A 19,353-nucleotide genomic window follows, 5' to 3' on the forward strand; every position below is an offset into this window, starting at 1 on the left:
AAAAATAAATGGCATAGTGCATTTAATCCATACTATGATTTGCATCCATCTGTGAGCATGTGACGCTGTTTTTCTCTTTTCTTGGTCTGCTCTTCTGGACCATGTTTGTACAGAAGTATTTACAAAAGCCATCAAGAAATTGTTGTCTTGTTTGCTATAAGAGCTCAGTAAAAAAATCTGTAAATTGGGTTTTGCTCTAAAGAATGTGTTGTCTGTTTTGAGAGGTTTTCCTCTTTCTGTATATTACTTGACAGTGTGCTGCATTTGTTTTCAATGCTGAGATAAATAACTGCTAAATAGGGAAAAGGAAAGAAAAAGTTTCCCAGAGTTTCATACAAGAAGTTTACTTCCCCTCCAGGCAGGGGCATATGATCACAAGAATAGTATTGTACGAAGTTACCCTTCCTCTTTGTAACTGATACGTGACTGCTCCTAATTTAGTACAAATGTGAAGTAAAATGGATTTGCTTAATTATCTCTGTTAGCTGTGTGTGACCTTCATCGGGAATGAAGCTAACCCATTTTACTTCAGGTTTGCGTGGCCTAGAAGTATTTTGTGAGAAGCTGTAGCTTTTCAGGCAAGCATTGGTACCTCTAGGATGAAAACGGTGGCATCCAAAGAAACGCTAGCTGGTCTGTGTGCTGTTGTGTGACGATGCTGTTTGAACATTGCTTGTAGGCACGCAACAAAACTGGTGGTGAAGACAAAGGCAGCTTGCGTGGCGTTCACTCCGGCACTGTCCGCCCGCAGCCGCTACTCCTCAGTTTGACCACTGTTCTCAAGTGTTAATATTTGTACAGTTCTCATTTCAGCGAGCTGAGTAACTTAGGCTATTAAGGGCTGAAAGGGGAGTGCCAGGAACTGCAGTAAGGAAGGCTGCCTGATGCTTCCCAGTATAGGATGCTGGTTGGAGTTTTTTATAACTTTGCAAAACATTAGCCTTTGGGGCTAGGTAGTTGCCTCTAGCTTAATTTTTTTTTCTGTCAAAATTATTTAGCTATCTGTAAGAACGTGTGGACAAAGTTATTTCTCATTGTAGATTTAAAAAAAAAAAACCACCCACCTTTTTTTGGAAATGCTCCGTGTCTCTCCCTTTGAAGCAGAGACTAGGAGTTAGATGCCGCTGTGGGAAGCGCTGGTGATAGGCACTGGGGAAGAAGAGCAGCTTATGAGTCACGGCTTTGCCTTTGTCAGCACTGTGAAAATCTCAGATCTAACCAAACTGTAACCTTTTAAAGAAATCACAGTCCTCGCATGCTGTCTTGAGCATGTGAGAGCTTTATGGCCTGGAAGGGGAGGGGGAGGCTGAGCTGGGGGACAAAACCGATGCCTTGTACCCCAGCGCCTGAAAGCCAGAAGCGGACCCGTGAGGCACTGGCACGCGTGGTGTCCTGGTGTGGACCTGGACCCAAAATACTGTAGACTGTGAACAGAGGAGAGAGACCCGGGGTGAGGGTGAGAGTTAATATGACGGCGTGTTGGGGAACGAAGGAGGGAGGAAGGAGGGGGAGTCAAGGGGAGAGTGTGGCACTGCCAGCCAAGCCTGGAAGTGACTGAGCCAGGAGAGATGAAAAGCCTTGGGGAGTAGGGGTGAGGAGAGACTTGGCAAGGGCGTTGAGGGTAAGAACGAAGAAGGACCAGGGCTTTAATCGACATGGGCCAGAGGATATGGCTTGAGGAAAACAGGCAGAGGAGTTTGTTCTGGAAGGTCCTTTTCTATAGAGATCTTTGAATATAAATAAACACTCTTTGATTTCAGTAGAAGCTCCATGAGAATATGTTTCTAACCATCACCTATGGCTAGTATTCATACACAGCATTGTTTTGTGTTTGCAACTAGTTTACTCCTTTGCCACAAGAGCTGCACGGTATATCTAAAGATTTCAACCCCACTGCTATTTTTTGTAGGTGTTGGTGTGACCCCATCGTACAAGGTCTGATGTCTCAATTTCTTTCTTCTAGAAGTGGCAAATGCAAACATTTTTGCAGTGTGGCTGTGTCCAAGTCAAGGAATGTCGAAACTGAGCTTGTCTTTGCAAAGCTCTTTTGTTTGGCCCCTCGTGAGGAAGCCTTACAATTTAACGGTATTTAACTGTGTGTTGATGTGCTGTTGTTTTCCACAGGACCCCTGCTTCATTCCGTGCACAGGATGGACTCGCTCCGGGAATGAATCTGGTTGATGCAGTGGAGGAGGCTGTTCTCTGTAGTACCCCTGCCTCACTTCCAGCAGAAGTCGGGACGTGTGTGGTGGGCGAGGCAGGGGATCGCAGGAGGCAGAAGCCGTTCTGGTGCTCTGCGCAGCTGCATGCTGCCCTGGCGAACAGGACTCTCTTCCTGGCTGTGCTGCAGACTTCCTAGGTCATGCTAGGTAAGTTGCTCAATCCTGGCTTTTCTCATGTCTTTGCTAGCTGTATGTGTCTTGCTTTCTTGCGGATGACTTGAGAACTTTGGATCTGATTTAGAAAAGTGCTGAGCACCGATAACTGCGAGTGAGGCAGTGGGGGTTGAGGTTTGAAAGTGCTATATAAAGCACAATGTAATGCTAAGTGCTGTGAAAAAATTAGGTCTGAGTTATGCCAAACTGGAGACAAAGTTGTCTTCAGAATTGGAGAATCGTTTTGACCTTAAAGCTGTCGCTGCTTTAGTTAGGAAGTTAGGAATAACACAGTTATTCTAAGTTAGGAGTAACAGTAGGACTAACCATTATGTTGATGAAGCACTCAGCTGCACCATTGAATTCACAAAGAAATTACTTGTTCCGTCTTCCAAAAAAAATTTGAGTAGCATGCAGTAAATAAGGTATCGGACCATACGCCAAATACCAAGAGTAAAACAGATGACTGTTTTGATTAGCGGTAATGCTGTAAGCTGAATGAGGCAGAGGTGCTGTGGAAATGGTATGACATAACTGCGGTGTATACCATGCCGCAGAAGCAAACAAAGGCAAAGTTTAGGTTTCTCTAAAACTTACTTCTGACATTTCCTCCTGTGAGTGCTTGCCTCTGCAGATTTGTTTTAGTGTAGATGTTTGTATCATGTAATATGATTTGGGGTGCAAGAAGCACAGCATTTTTTGATGCTGTCAACTCAGGTAATATATGTACATAAAACGAAAATGACACGTAAATTCATCATTCATCGTAGGCACATGCCTCTTGTGCCTGGTTATTGTATCAGATACAAAGTAGACAGTGTTTGTAATGCCCGCTATCAGAATGGCTTGAGGTCAGAATTTCATCTGCATTTCTTCAGTCTCAGGATTTGTATTTTCCCAGTGTGATGTCCATAGCTAGCTACAATGCTGTTGTAATCAGTAGATAACAGAGAATTTTTTGGCCAAGGCATGGTTAAGCTAAATATTGTTTTAACTTAGCTAACCTGAATGCAAAATATCTAACATTAGATCAGATTTATGAATTAACCAAGAGCATGTCTTCAGCGCCTAGAAACATAGTGAGTGTGTTTGCCAGATAAGCTGTTACTCTCTATTGCAGGAGAGAGAGAGACAGTAAAAGCTATGAAGCTTTGATAATGGCTAAATATTATATTAAATACACAGAGTAAGAATGCACGTTCCCCTTCCGGCCTGCTCATGGGGGATCTACTACATATGGCTCTCTGAAAGGCTGCAGTAATGCTTTAGGCGCCGAGCAATATTTTTAAGTGCTGCTTTCTAAGAAAACCTAAGGTATTTTTGTTTGACTACTGCTGTGCAGTGCAAGTCTTTCTATAAATCTTTAAACATAAACGGAAAAGGCAGGGGAAACAATCTGTATTTTATGAGCAGAAGTTAAGTTATAAATGAAATTATTTGCTTTATCTAGAGCATTGAAAATTATATTGCAATTAAACTGATGCAATAGTACACGTTACGAAAGGAGCGCACAATTCGCAGAGCCTGCTGCAGAAAAATACGGGACTGGAACAGCAGGGGTGTTGTGGGTCTGCGGGGCAGCGCACTGACAGAGCTATGCGGGGAAGATTATCGGCTAATGTGGAGAGAGGAATGCCAAGAAAAATAAAAACTCTGCCGTTCCTGCGTATCCCATAAAACCGGGGGCAGCGGGGAGGAGGGTGAGTTGTTTTATCAATGTGCCTACTTTATTTCGGTGGCACGTCTAATCCGGTATGGAAAATGTTTTCTGTTATGTGAAAGAAAGAAAGAATGGAAATGGAAGCTAATTTTGAGCTAATATATTTTGAAAGCTGCTAATAATAGTGGAGTTTTATTCAGCGTGCTCTACTTTTACAATAGAAAAGTAAAATTCCTTTGGGTTAACTGAAACATCTGTTGAACAAATTGGTTCAGTTTCATGAATCTGTTACTAATTCTGAGAAGTAGATGGTGTTTTATAAAACCAGTAGAGTCAGGGGGTTAGTGCCCGTATTCTTTCATTTTTTTACTATTATTAAAGTAGGTCATTTTGAAGTGTTACGTTTTCATGAGTACAGTAATACTGTGGTTAATATTTCTAGTATTTCAAGCTTTACCTTTGCTTTAATGAGTTTTCTTCACTGTTTTTAATCAACTTTACTAATATTCTTTAAAGTCATGGGTTTCCAGCTTTTTATCAAGATCTTAGTAATGAAGTAATTGAGTAATTTTTTTAAAAAACCTCTTTCAGTGCATTTCTGCTTGTATTTCCTCATTTCTGCAGTTTTTTATACTCTCTTTTACTTATGAAGAATGTTAACAGAATTTTAGTTGCTCCTACTTCTGTTTTCTCGTTTGGACTAATTATTCTTTGTAACTTCTTGGTTGTGGAAAGAATATTGTAGGTGACAAATCGGTTTATGGCTTCACATGGTGGAAGCTAAGAACGTCGTAAGAGTCAATGAGCTGATGTCATATGAATTAGTAAAAGAAGAAAAAGGGAGAAATTAAAAACAGTTTCTAAGATTCTGTTCCCATGCATCAGGAATGCTCTAATTTAATCTTATACGTGCATCTTAAAGCAGTTTAGGTTTCTCAGGTACATCTCCTGTCAATATCATCACTGAAAGGAAATCACAAGTAAGTGTAATGTTAGCTTGCAGATCAAATTAAGTTCTGTGTGCTTTACTGTTACATATATAAAATCAATGCAAGTTCTTCTTGTGTACTACATGTAACTAGCTGTAACACTTTGACAGATTTCAAGGGAAAAGCTGAACTTTGAATTTAGATGATGTATATATTTTCTTTGTAGTGCATATATTATGTGGAAGGCAGACTGGTGTTAAGCATGTACATTCAATGTGATTATAAGTTAGGGCATTTTCAGCTTTGTGGTCAAGGTGTCTGTTCAGAGTAGCTCAGTGTATAGGTAATGAAGGATGTGAATGGAAGTTGGTAATACTTTCTAATGTTGCTTTAACAGATAATTTACTTTTTATTATGGCTATTTTTGAAGTTTTAATATATGTTAATTATGCGGCAATTCAGTTTTCTTCTTTAAAGTAGAAGATAATGCAAGTGTAAATAAGAGGGACAGCAGTATGGGATATCATTGCTTTTGAGGGATTGCTGGGTTGAGGAGGAATGGAGATGTATAGTTGAGTTTTGTGAAGGTGCATGTGAGTATTGGCAGCGCAAGGAGCTGCCCCACTGTTGATAAGATGTTCCAGACAAACCCTTGTGTCAGTTTTGTCCTTGGTGCAGCTTGCTGAAGTTTCATGATGTGCACGAAATGAAGTGAGGGGGAAGTTTTGTGGCTGAAGTCCTGTGCCAAGTCTTTTTGAAGTTGTATGCAGCAGCTGTGCTGTAGCTAAAGAAAGGCTTTCTTTGCCTCCATCGTAACATCTGCATGATCTTTAATAGCAGAATTGTTCCACTAAGATGTATCATTTAGCTAATCTGGGTTGCCTTCATTAAATCTTTTTTTCTTTTCCTTGTTAGAAATGGTTGCATTACTTTTGGGAATAAGTTTGCAAAGATATGGACTTGAGTGCTGCTGTGTAGAAACAGTAGGCTTCAGTCAAAAAAAAAGTCAAAAGAGGAGTTGAGACTTCGAGTTTGGGTCTGTAGCTCAGTGAGGCTCTTAAGGTAATTGGGCAGCTTTAGACTGCACCCCATGAATTGGATTTTTCTATGTCCTCCCTTGTTTGGAGGATAGAGGTTGAACATGGGGCCAGTTTTTGTGGAGGTGTCACAAATGCGGCGTCATTGCAGCTAACCTTGGTCTAACGGCTTCCAGAAGCGTGGCTTGCACCTTCCCTCCTGAGGTATTACCCCATCTCCCTTGTGCCAGCGCTGCTGCCACCACGATGTGAGCATGGGGTGAGTTGGCTCAGGGAGCCAAACCAGTGGTCAGCTAACCGCATTTTTGGTTGGGTTACTTGGCTGGCTCTTTAACTCTTTGAACTTGCTAACTGCAGAGTTGGAGAGACATCTGTGCTGAAGATGACATGGAAGAAGGATGGCAGGACCAGCCTCTTCTAGTTGCAAATGAGCCTGTCTGGCACTTCAAAACTGTGCCTTGACTTGAGGCAGGAAGAAGGCAGTTGAGGGAAGTGTTTTTAAAGAAATGCCTGAGTTAGACTGTATACCGTGTTTACTTTGAAAGTTAAGTGAAGAGAAATCAATAAATCAGGTGTAATTGAATTTGAAATTTTAGCTTTAGTGTTTCTTTTAGTTGGAGGTTTTTGCATAAGGACTTTTAAACTGAACCTTTATTGAATCTTCTTCCAGTTTGAGACTAAGAGGTCTGTAATTGTTCACTCTCTGTTAGCACTGCAAAGCTGGCAAGTTCTCATAGTTGAAGGGTGGGATCTAATGGTCAGAAATAAGAAGTTGTGGTCTTGGAGAGCAAAACAAAGGTAGTAGAAACGCTGACACTTCTCTGTGTTAAGGATTTTGGTGATCTTGACTGTAACTGTCTTGCATTTATAGGGGGTACTTCACTCTCAAGCAGTATGTCAGGAACTAAATCTGGAGGAATAAGCTGTAAATTAAATGTGGGTGGGGTTTTTTTGTAAGTAAGAATTATCACATTTTATCATCAGGAATTACTGGATATGTATTTGCTTTTCCGTTGAACAATATGATCAGTCTTCCTGCTGTAACCTCTTAGGAAAATGACTGTCAGTGGAAAAGCAGAGTGCTGATTTATGTAATTGTACTCATTGCAGAAGTTTGGTCTGTGAGATTCAATTAACATAAATAAGCAAAGTAAGAGAAAAGGCACAGGAAACATAGTGCTGCTTATTGGGGTTGTTAAATGGTATTTTCAAAATTATCTTCTAGTCAAATAATGATTTTCTTCGATTTATGCCAGGAGGACTATGTTACTCCCCATACTCAGTGTCTATAAAATTGAACATATACTTGCCACAATGAAGAATTAATACCATACTGTGCAAAATAACGAAGCTGCTATTACAAATTACTTGAAATACTGCATATTGAGTGGAAAAAGAGAGATCTGCCGGCGTGTGTAATTCAGAGCACAGCCTGCCTGCTCGGGGGGACGCGACGTGCCCGCCTCCCCGTCCGAGAATGACTGTGACCACATCACTGGGGACTGAGCACGCCCCGGGTGACAGCTGGGCGTTTCAGTCTCACACGTGGAAAACATGTGTTTCCTAACGCCTAAGGAGTACGGTTAGGTCCTAGAAATAGAGATGCTTGACAGCAGTAGTCCAATATATGCATTTTATCTACATGTTTTAAAATAGTAAAATAAGGTCTTGAGATCAGTCTTCAAAACTGAGCACATTTGATACATTCTGGTTCCAGCAACATTACTGTGAGGTAAGGGTGAGCAGCCGCGGACTTGCTTCAAAAACAGGAAGTGCCCGCGTTTATATAAAATTGCATACTTTCAGCTGTCATAAATGTGGTTTCAATGCAGTTGCAGGAGTAAAGCCCAAAGTAGTTATAACCAGCTTACTTCCTCTTCCAGTCAAAGTGCAAATAGCCATATAATTAACAATCTGCGGCTCATTTTCTCTAGCTGGGTTAAGTATTCTGTTTCGCCTATTCAGTCGCTGTATAAACAGAGGGAACTTGACTTGCTTAAGAACATTTTAAAACACAAATATTCTTGGTCATAACCAGGTCTGCAGATTCACAAAACAGGATCTTCGATTGCCCCTCAAGCTTGGCAGCAGAAATGAGACCTGTGAGTGTGGCTGGCGTGCTGCCAGGCTCCTTGGAGAACAGCGAGCCTTGCCAAGTTGGCTTCTTGCCATGGTAAACTGCATGGGGCAGCAAAACCTGCTGCAGAGCTGGTAGACAGTTTTTCTCTTTAGGGACTTCCCTTCTTACATTCCATTACAAATTGGCTTTATTCAAAGTCTTTTATCATTAATTTTTTGAGGACTGATTGCTCAGCTTTTTGGACAGCTTTTTTCTGAGTTAATTCATCCATCCTGCCTTTGACTCTGCTCACGCACTTAGTATGGCAGAAAAGCATGAGTACAAAAGGATAAGAAAGAGTTTCTCTTCTGCTCCTATACCCTCTCGGGTTGGTTCAAATATGTTTTAGGCTGCTTGGGGCCTTTGAGGAGAGCCTGTCATCACTTCTCTGCCTCTGTTGATATCAGGCACTTGAGCAGCAAATACCTACTGAATATTCCCCACGTACTCTGCTTGCTGGGAAGAGCCGGTGAGGAGCCTTTCCAGGGAAAGGGAGCTCTCCCAAGAGAGTTTCTCCAGGGCAGCTCTGCTTGGTTACTGAAGCTGCAGCACTTGCTGCATACGGGAGTTGACAGTAGACCTTTTCTTCTTGTGACAGGTTCTTGGAGAGAGGCTTTTCTTCATGTGAGAGGTAGCACTGCATTTTGCAAAGCCCTGTGAGAAACCTTGAGGCAGAGCTCAACAAACATTACTCTGTCCTAAACATAATACGAAACATTTCCCTTCCCCTTCCTAGCTTTCCTCTTCAACTATCAGATAAATAGTCTAGAATACTTGCTCAAGACCTTATGAAGTATCATACATTCATAGTGACCATCTTTTGACTTTATGCAAGAAAGCTAATAGTCCTTAAAAGGACTGTTTAATCCTGTGCTACCCAAGGTTTTCCCTTCTTCAGGAAAAGCTGGCTAGCCTGTTTTGTTGTCACTGGAACAACGAGAAGAGCTACATCGATGACCAGAACCTTGACTCATCTTTCTGAATAAAATTTTAAAAGCAAAAGCAGTCTTAACAGCCTCTGTGTGAAAACCAAGACACATCTGACAGTGAAGGGAACAGAAATCAGAACAGAGTTCTGCTTTGAGCTTCCTAGTGTTTTTAGCTGTAATTTAGCAGGGGAGTCAAGGGAAGACCAATGAAAATGAGAACTCCTTTGCGTCCTGTGAAAAACCATGGTTGTTAGATATATTGAGGTGTTTCTTTCATTCTAAATAAAATTTGGAAACTTTCAGGACACAGCAAGGTTTATAACATTTTAAATTGTGTAAAGGATTCCTTCCTATTCTTGTCTTCCAATGTTTAAAGAGAACATACAGCTGCCACTCTGAAGATGATGTTTGCACAGCTTCTGCTGCTGCTTCTGCTTACTCTGTGTCTGTGTGTGTATGTAATAATTTATTATAACATCAATATAACATTACTGTCAGTCATTCAGAAGAGCCTTATCTTAGGTGCTTGCCAGAGTTACTCGTGTTTCTTTCCTTAGCATGACATGGCCATATTTTCCTTCATGGCTTAGTTCCTAGCCCAAGCACAGGTGATGAAACGTGCTCACGTTGTGCTGTGTTTTATCACTGAGTTAAGGGATTGGATGGAGTTGTGTTGTAAAAGAGGACAGTAGGGCCAGTCAGTTCGATGCAATGAATAGATTGCTCTTACTCGTAGAGGAGTATGGTCCAAACAGTGGTCTGTGGGCCAAGACCAGTCTACAGGAAATTTCCATCTGCTCTGCTTTTTACCAAAGGAGATGGAGAGCAGCTTTGCGGCCGCAAATGCTGCCCAGCAACTGGACAGTTGGAGGCTTGCCACAGTCCAATTTAGAGGGCTGCCTCCAGGGCAGTGGAAGAAGGTGGAGTGGAAGGGGCTGGGTAGAAGAGCCTCCCTTCTCTCGTGGTCCGGTCTTATTTCCATGATGACATCTTGACAATATTTCTAGGATAGCTACTTGTGGCATGTGCAGGCTGGTCAGGTTGGTGACTACCCTGAGGACTAGGAAGTGAGGTCTGTGAGAACTAGCTGGTGGAAGGATCTGCATCCAACCACCAAAATATAATTGCAAACCCCTTGTAATAAGTGACCACTTTTAATAGGAAACCACATCCTTTAAAACCGTTCATTAAAAATGCCCTTATCAATTACAAGGTACCATGACATATAAAAAACATCTTATTTGCATATGAAGTAATTCAGATTCAAACTGCTAATTGCCATTTGAGAAGTCAAATACTAATTTTTGAGTGGATTTTGATATTATAGTTTTATATTGCCTTTTAGGAGAATTTCGAAATTAATTTGAGACCATAACTATTAAACCTGAAAAGAGCATGGGAGGCTGGAAAGCTCTGTGTATATATATAAAACAAACAAACAAACAAATTAAAAAAATTTGTACGTGTACTCTTCATTGGCATGCAGTGATAGTCTATAAAGTTTTTATTATGCTGAGATAATACACATACTCATTACATGAGAGCACTGAATACCTTTTTAATCTATGCAGGTCATCCGAAACAAATGCCTCTATCAATTATCTCCACACTTGGTTGTGTATTTTGATCATCATAAAGTTAAATACTAAATGAAAATTTAGATTTTTATATGATTTATATTTTTTAACTTTTGCATTTTTTCAGATTCACTGTTTTAAGAATTTTCTCACTTAGGAAACCATTAAGCTCTTGTAATAATGAAGATGGTTCAGGTAAAAATGAAATAATAGAAAAATTATGTACAAAGAGGGTGCTAGCTTTAAGATCTTGACTTACTATATTTCGCTCTTTCAGCTGATGGTAGAAGAAACTTCAAGTTACTTTTGTGTATGTGTATTTATCCAAATAATCTGGATTACTTAATTCAAATACAGTCAAATAGAGAAATACATGCATTGTTGTAAAGAGTCATTGCAATTAGCCTGGCCTCTAGTATGTATGGCAGAATTCTTGTTCTTAAATAAAACTGAATGAAAGCAATTCTCCTGCATCACAGTTCCCTTGTGTCGTTGCTCTATGGACCTACATGAAATCCAGGTACTTGTAAATTCCCCTGAGCCTCATCAGACTCCTGTAAGGTTTCTGGGTCTGGCATGAAAGATCTGTTTCCTAGGGACAGATTGTTTCTTCTTATCGGTAATGGGGCCCTCATGAGTCAGCTAACCAAATTACTAAGGTCAGTGTTGAACTCTTCAAATTGCCTCAGTAATATAAAGAATAGCATAACTTCGTGCTCAGTTGCAAACTTCCTAAAATCACTTTTTGCACTGTAGAAAAATGAGGAGAGATGCACAAACTTAGACAAAATAGCAAATGGCTTTATAGCGTTTCCATGCTATTGGATCACCTTGGGGTTTAAGTCAGGTTTCCTGAGTTCTCAGCTTCACTCCTTCAGTCCTGTTGTCTCTTGCAGTTGTTTGAGCTCTGCTCTTGATCAAACTTTTCTGCCAAGGTGAAAAACTTCCCTGTGTTCAGACATGTAGGTACCTTTCATTACCTTCAGCATTCCCGTTTGTGTTCTTAAGAGTCAATTCTGTTGCCTTGTTTTCTTTGTTTCTTCTTTTATGCCAGGCTTTTTCCACTGTTCTTTGCCCATTCTGCTGCTGATAAGCTGAGTGGAGTGGGTTTCCTCTAAACATCGTCTGTCTTGCTTTTCCCTGGGTGAAAGACTATTCACTTGTTCCTGGCCTGGGTTATAGGTGACACCAGTCCTGTTAGCAGACGTCTGAATGCTGTGTGTGTATGTGCACACATTTTATTAATTTTTTATATTAATGTATATAATATATAAAATAAACTTCTATGTTGTATATATTTTTATATAGTATCTAGTAGCTAATGTCTGGTATATGATTGTTAGTATTAATAATTTTATAATACCTTGTTTTATATTTAGATATAAAATAACATCTGCCAACATGTTTTCCAGTTGGATAAATCTGTTTCATTGCATTAAAATGTTGGTTTCTATTTTACTTTGTTTGTTTGTTTGTTTGTTTAGGAGAAATACAATGTTACCAGTAGCTTTTTCTGTTTTCTAAAGCTCAGGCATTGACTGAGACTGATCGTTTTATGGAAGTGGTGTATGATGGAAGTAGTATATGACTTGATGGATAGCGTTCTAAAGAGATGTGCCTCATTAAAGAGTGTGTCACAGCTTGGGTTCAGTTCCTGTGTATTCTTATTCTGGTGGGACTCCTACCTAGCAATATTCTCATTTAGAAGATTTCTGTATGTTTTTACTCTTAAGGTTCCAGTTCTTACCTTTAACAATTAAAAGGTGGTCTCAGGGCTTCTCCCAACTTCTGTTTGTTCTTTCAAATCTGGTTTCCATTTCAGATAGAGTTCTTACATTTTCCTACAGCAAGAAAAATTGCAGGGTTCAGTAAAGTTGTGACACTTTAAAATTCTGTTTGTTTCTGCAGGATTTTCAATTAAACTTCTGTCGCTGTTGTTAATAAGGGACACAAAAATCAGAAAAAAATTAGCGTCTTTACGGGCACGTGGAGAATTATTCAAGTATTAGGTAGGCATATAGATCCAAGGTCCACCTTGTCTGGAAGTTTGTTAAAGCTTTTAGACATGAATGGCAGCTCTTTGAAGATGGAACAGCTTTTTTCTAACTGTGTTTGCAGAACAGAGCCATGGAAGTATCTCCAAGCACAGACGCTGGTTTAGAAGTGCATATTTTGTTTTTTCTGCTTGTGACAATATAAGTCTGTCCAGACATGGTCAGGTCTGAAATGGGTGGGTTGTTGGTAACAACGCATAAATGCAATAAACCTCGCTGGCAGATGCCAGAATATCAGACTTGCTTTAGGAGCTGCTAAGTAAAATACTATGGTCTTTGTTGTACAAGAGGTGAGATGATGAACTGTTTTGGCCTTAGAATCTATATTTTGATTTATTTATTTCGGGTAATTTTTATTCTGTCTTTTAGTAAATGATTGGGATTTCGTAACTATTTGAATTTATATGTGAACATAATTTATGACCTGCTTAGAAATGGTTTAATGCTGTTATTTGATTCTTCTCTGGTATAATTACTTAACTGATCTTCTCAGTGGCATGGGCTTGCTTTTGTTCTCTGCTACATTTATGAAGGGTTTAGCATCTAAGAGTCAAATGTGAAATGGAGCAATACAGCTATTCATGTGAGTGCTGACTTGTGTTTATATCCTTGGAGACAGAACACACTTGCATAAATGCTAGATTAAAAAAAATTAAAGGATCGCAAATCTATCACAATTCATAGATTACAGTAAGATACGTCTGTGGAAAAGTATCTCTTTATTTGTCTATATTTCCTATTAGAAGATAAATGGGGCCTGTGTGTCTGTTTGCCTTTGAAAACTGTCTAGCAGAATCTATGAGATGGATTTAAATACTGTGATACTGCTTTTAGGTGATCTGTTAGTATAGCCATCTGTTTAGTTTGGTCCATCTAAATTAGATTTCTGTGAAATTATAATAAGGTCAAATATTCTCCTTTATTTTTAGCCTCATTTCCTATGGAAACAAGGCTCATGAGGTTACGTCGTGCACTTGTGTACATGCACACACATCTCCCCTCGGTAGCTTTTGAACCTATTGGTGATTTCGATCACATTTTTTGGCACAGTGGAGGTCTCAAAGTTCAGATCCCACAGGTTTTGTGAAAATAAGTAGCTGAGTATAAATGGAAGCACCTAAAGGTACCCTGACAGAGGAAAAGGTTACAACATGAAATAATCTTATTAGTTGCCTGGGAATCTTAGTGATGGGAAAAGAGAGACTTCAAACAAATGTCCCAACTGTGGGAAAAGCTTCATTCAAAGCTTTCAGCTTTCTAGACACCAAAGTCAACCAACCAGGAGGTATAAATACATGGGAGATTAGGCGTAGTTAATTCTGTTGTTCGTGGGACTACTGATTCCTTAGGTATTTTAATAACAACAACAACAACAACACAACGTAAATGTTTCCATGCAATATATTTTTGCATATTTAATTTTAATTTTTAAGGTAAATATGTAGGGATATTCTTATGACAATCCTGATTTTCAGAGACAATTTTTGTTTTCACTGTGAACGTTAATTTAACTGTTTACAGGGCATCTTCTCTCCCTGTTAGGACAAACTGAGCAGTTGCTTCCCCCTGCTTTTAAAACATCAGGTACTGTGAATGCTTTCCAGCCCTGTTTTGCATGTGGTTCTGGATTAGAACTGGCCAGAAATGCTGGAGTGTTTTGTGGGGAGAATTCATGGCACTATGGTTGTGCTCCAAGGGAGTTAACTGGGAAGAACAAGGTCGGTACAGTACGCTTACTGAATATGGAAATAATAATAATTATTAAGCTAACCAACAAGAAGTGTATTCTTAATAAAACGTGTAGGTTTTTTCAGTGTAGTCATATGACTGTATAATACAAAAATTGCTTTGAGAGTGGGTCAAAGATTACACATAGCAGAGACTTGTGTGATTGGTTATGAACAAGCGAAAATAGGGTAAACTTTTGACCCGGCAGCAGCAAATGGAACTGTGTAAAGCACCTACAGATGGCAGGATTTAACATATAGTCGGTCTCTCGCCCTTTCACAGCAATTACGATCATATTACACCAGGCACAGAGGGGAAGGCGCTCTGTAACTGTAATACAGTGCGTCTTTGAAAGTTTTGAATATGCAGTTGCGTGTTTCGTTTTTGTAGGACCATCAATTAGCTTAGCAAGAAGAATTCCACTTTTGTTGCTTGTGTTTGACTCAACGAGTTCCTGACCAGCGTGCCAAGTCCATTTGGAACAAAAAAATCATTTGAAAGGTCTGAATAATTTTGATAATTCAGACTGCAGCAGATTTATTGCTAAGCTTGAAAGACTCGGTGAAAGTTTTATGCTGTTGTGCTGCTGATGTCGGGTTGAAGGGAAAAGGAGAACGTGGCTTCAGAGAGAGGTCTGGGAAACAACGCTCGCAAACCAGCTCCTTACATCCTTGTGTAGATCTTTCTGGTTGAGTTTTAAGTTTGCAAAACTTAAACAGCAAAAAGACCAATTGATAAACTGTGTTTATTTGACAATATTGTGGCATTTAGACAATTCAGTGGCCTTTGGTTTTGTTTGTACCTATGAAATACTTCACAAATTAGAAAAAGTGAAAGTGTCATGTGAATTAGAGATGAATGATTGCCGATTTCCTGTGAACTTGTCGGTTAACAAAATCAGAAGCCCAGTTGCGCTTTTGGCACAGAGTGATAGTTCTGAAATCATCCAAGCATGTTTCATGTAATTCACTGCCTTTCAGGGAACTGACTGAAGCAGGGGGTATGTTTGTGTGTCTGTGCGTGCACGTGTGTGGAGTTCTTCCATGTTTGGTTTTATTTATCACGCTTTGACGTATTGGCATTCGGGGAGAAAAATTGAATTATAGAAGGTGTGCTTCCTTCTAGTTGTGATCCAGCCACTATCTCCCTTTCCGTCTCTTCACTTTGCCTTCTGGCCTGTAATCTGATGCGTGTGCCAGATGTGGGGAGGTGGAGCAGAAGCAATCCAAGCTTTTAGACTATTTCATGGAGGGGGTTATTTTATTATATCTGTGGTTCACAAAAATTTTCCTTTGGTTTTCCAGAATGACTTCTACGGAGAGTAGAAATTGCAAGCATATGGTAATAAGCCAAACAAGATATTGAAAAATGCTTTTTGGAGAAAGGGAGAATTTTCAAATACTGATAAAATAGAGTGGTTGGTTGGGTTTTTTTCTTCTTAAATCATGCTGAAGCTTGCACTGTACATAGACTGCTGGGTTTAATTCCATTTCTTTTTGGAGACAAATTGTATTCATTTTAGCCATGCCTGTACCTGCAGGAAAGAGCTGCTGATGGAAGCTTTAAGGCACTTAAACGCCTCAGTCACTGCTACCACATGAGTTTGATCTGGTCCCACAAGATTTTGAAACTTTCCTGGTTGTTGAAATACGGTGAAACGAAAACTACTCTTCTCAAATGCCAAACAGCACACACTGTCATAGACTAATTCCTCTACAGTTTCTAACCCCCCTCATACAAAAAAAAAAACCCACCACCAAAGCAAACTTTAAGTAATTTAAAAACACCACCCATGCATTCCCCTCTTTTACTGATGAGCAGCCTTCAGATATGCAGGTTTGAGCCGCGCTCGAAATTTGCCTGGACCTGTTGAAGCCCCAGCTCTTCAGAGGAGGCTCACGAGCCACGGTGCTGCCCTGTTCTCCCTGCCAAGGCTGGGCTGCGGGGGTTACAGCCAGCCTCTGCCAGAGATAGTGGGTTGGCAGAGTTACCAACCTCGTTAAAATGTAATTGAGTAATCTTGATCTAAAGGTAGTAGCATAATTCTTCAAGGTGAGGTGGTTGTCTCTGTTCTGTTAATGACTTGTATGAATTAGGGCAGTTTGCATGGCAGCTATTCCTCCTGAAAACAGGGGCAATCATTGGCAGCTTTCTGCCTCGTAAGTACCAACTTCATAGAGGTATGCTGGATTTGTTGTACTGGGGAGATGCAAAAACCAAAAGCAACTTGGTAGAGAAAAAATGTTCTTAATATATGGAGTAGAAAGGAAAATGAATTAAAGAGATGGGTTTCATACTTGAGAAGGGAAGCGATTTTATGTTTTTTCACGTTCTTTTTGAAATACAAAAGGGTATTGAAATGTTATTACTGAAATGTTATTATTGAAACATTATTGAAATATTATGGGATTATTCCCATAGTTTCACTGATTAAAATAGAAATCTAATTGAAGGATGTGTACTTTTTCACAGCTATTTTGTAAATAATAGACTGATTAGTTTTGTATTGCAGTAACTGAAATATCTCCAATAATTACTTCTACTTAATAAATATGCTATATGCTTCTATAAAATGTAAAACATGTTAACACACCGACCAAATTGAGGGATATATTAAACTTTTAATATACTCTCTCTATATATATTATATACTAGCAGTGACACATTCTTTATAGTGCCTGCAGTTTCTTCTTTTAAATTCTGATCATTATTTCTTGCCACAGTATAACAGAGATGCTCATATTTCCTAATTGTTGCTGGAAATAAATGGTTAAAATGACTCTTTTAATATCTCTCAAAGCTAAGTACGAAGGTTTCCATTATGAGTTGCACAAAAAGTTCTTATCTACCCTTTGGTAAGTAGGTGAAACGCCTGTGTGTAATACGTGTAAGCTTAGTTTCCTTTCAGTGTTATCTAAATATCTAATTCAGTTTTCCTTTGTATGTGTTCTGAAAGAGTAACTGACAAAAGCTGTCATTTCTTAGACTGCATCTCGCATACAGATACAAGTAAAGCATGATGGGCTTTTTCTGCTCTCAGAAGACAACTTTCCAAACCTGGTGCAATCTTTCCGTGTTGTCCCATATCGAAGCATTGCTTACCTGTGTCCATACTTACCTGGTCTAACTCAGGTTTGAAATTAGTCTGGCAAAAGGGCACCATCACCGCTATACCAGTAATATTTAGGTTACTACAAGTGAATTATTGTCACAGGAATATTCTGGATATTGAGATACTTTTAACTTGTCATTAAACTGTTGTATAATCGTTACAAATAAATTAATACATAGACTGTAGTTATTGTATATAGTATAACACAGTTATTTGCATGCTACTCACCAAGCTAAGTGCTGTCTGTGTAACTGGAGAACGAGAGTAGTAATTTGCCCATATAGATCTTGCTAAAAGAACTGGTTTTCCTGATACATTTATTTTGCTACTGGAATACTAGACAAGGTGCAAATTTAGACCTTTTTTTTTTACATAAAGCACCGAAATTAAGGTGAAATATTTATTACAAGAAAGTGTTGAATTTACTCTTCATTTGTAAATGAGTTAAGACCTCAAGAAGATCCCCACTCCCAAGGTATGACCTTCTGAGAGAGATTTTCTCTTCAAACAACTCTCCACCTAAGCTGTGGGATCACTGGCTTTGCACAATGTAGATGACATAACAAATACCTTGGGGGGAAAAAAAAAAAGTAACTTGACAAATTCGTTTTCCATAGATGTGGGAATTAGATTGATACCGGCCTTTAGCAGAAGAGAGGGAGACACGAACATGATTTTTGTGCCCCCCGTTGGCTCAGGGGACGGTTTTGACCTCCTGACAGTCAACCTGAGGCACAGGGGAAGCACTAGTAGGGTGCAAATTAGTGAAAGCTGATTGGCAGCAAGCACCAGCCCTTCCCATGTTTGTAGACGTGACCACTTACAGCTAATAAGCTTATAATAATTTCTGCTTAAGCACAGGTGGTGAAAGTAGTAGCAAAAAAAGGGTAAGGAGCTTAAATACGGAGAAGGTATGGGGCAAACTGTGGTGAAACATGTGCTGTGTGTGGTAATCATAATTGTCAGGCTCCTTTTGCACAGGGGCTTGTGTTCATCCTGGTCCTCGATGCTGATATTCCTGTTTACATGTCAGCTGTAGGGGAATCAGAGACTGAACTCCACCAAGAAGCATTACTTATCTCTCCATTACATTAAAATACATTTGCAGTTGGGCATAAATACCAAGACTTTGATGGCTTCTTGTAAATCCTGTGCAGGAATTTTTTGATGACACAGCTGGTGAGTGAGTCAACTAGGGAAGGCGCCCTGCTGGACCTGTTGTTTGTGAACAGAGAAGGACTTGTGGGTGATGTGATGGTTGGAGGCCATCTTGGGAATAGCGATCATGAAATGATAGAGTTTTCGATTCTTGGAGAAGTAAGGAGGGGGGTCAGCAGAACTGCTACCTCGGACTTCTGGAGGGCAGACTTTGGCCTGTTTAGGAGCCTGGTTGACAGAGTCCCTTGAGAGGCAGTCCTGAAGGGCAAAGGAGTCCAGGAAGGCTGGACATTCTTCAAGAACGAAATCTTAAAGGCGTAGGAGCAGGCCATCCCCATGTGCCAAAAGACGAGCCAGCAGGGAAGACTGGCCTGGCTGAACAGAGAGCTTTGGCTGGAACTCAGGAAAAAAAGGAGAGTTTATGACCTTTGGAAGAAGGGGCAGGCCACTCAGGAGGACTACAAGGATGTTGTGAGGGAGAAAATTAGAAGGGCCAAAGCCCAACTAGAACTCAATCTGCCGTAAAAGACAATAAAAAAAGTTTCTATAAATACATTAGCAACAAAAGGAGGGCTAAGGAGAATCTCCATTCTTTATTGGATGTGGGGGGAAACATAGTGACAAAGGCTGAGGAAAAGGCTGAGGTACTTAATGCCTTCTTTGCCTCAGTCTTTA

General features: G+C 39.9%; 1 protein-coding gene across 1 annotated transcript in view; it reads left to right on the top strand.

The window, feature by feature from the left end:
- Positions 1-19,353, top strand: part of NCOA2 (nuclear receptor coactivator 2) — a 189,482-nt gene that overhangs the window by 60,017 nt on the left and 110,112 nt on the right. Inside the window, 1 exon segment of the mRNA XM_009335040.1 lies at positions 2,125-2,369. The gene's annotated coding sequence lies outside the window, so the exon portion shown is untranslated.

The sequence above is a fragment of the Pygoscelis adeliae genome, unplaced genomic scaffold (genome assembly GCF_000699105.1).
Source record: "Pygoscelis adeliae isolate BGI_AS28 unplaced genomic scaffold, ASM69910v1 Scaffold101, whole genome shotgun sequence".
In the NCBI taxonomy this organism is placed as follows: Eukaryota; Metazoa; Chordata; class Aves; order Sphenisciformes; family Spheniscidae; genus Pygoscelis; species Pygoscelis adeliae.